This window comes from Primulina huaijiensis, unplaced genomic scaffold (assembly GCF_012295235.1).
Source record: "Primulina huaijiensis isolate GDHJ02 unplaced genomic scaffold, ASM1229523v2 scaffold18831, whole genome shotgun sequence".
NCBI lineage: Eukaryota > Viridiplantae > Streptophyta > Magnoliopsida > Lamiales > Gesneriaceae > Primulina > Primulina huaijiensis.
In genome coordinates, this window is record NW_027347374.1 from 1 (window position 1) to 397 (window position 397).

Sequence of the window (397 nt, forward strand, 5' to 3'; positions counted from 1 at the left end):
ATTTTAGTTGTTGGTGGTTCTATTGTGCCTATATTATCCTAATTTAGAGCATTTTCTGCTAATGAATCCAAATACTCCATAGCTTCATTTGGGTTTTTATCTTCAAAAGTTCCATTACACATGAATTCTATCATTTGCCTATCTTTAGGTATTAGACCTTCATAAAAGTGAGAAACTATTCTCCATGTTTCAAAACCATGATGTGGGCATGTATTAAGTAATTCTTTATATCTATCCCAATATTGATAAAATGTTTCTCCTTGTTTTTGAGAAAAAGTAGTAATTTGTCTTTTAAAAGAGTTTGTTCTATGGGAAGGAAAATTTTTTTTGAGAAATTGTTGTTGCATTTCTGCCCATGATCTTATTGAACTTGATCTCAAATTTTGTAGCCATGTTT

The 397-nt window shown here is 30.0% G+C and overlaps 1 non-coding gene across 1 annotated transcript; it reads left to right on the forward strand.

Moving 5' to 3' along the window:
* The first annotated feature begins 192 nt into the window (after positions 1–192).
* On the forward strand, positions 193–303 carry LOC140965984 (small nucleolar RNA R71). The gene has a single exon (XR_012173198.1). It is a non-coding gene; the product is annotated as a small nucleolar RNA R71 (small nucleolar RNA).
* Positions 304–397: the final 94 nt, after the last annotated feature.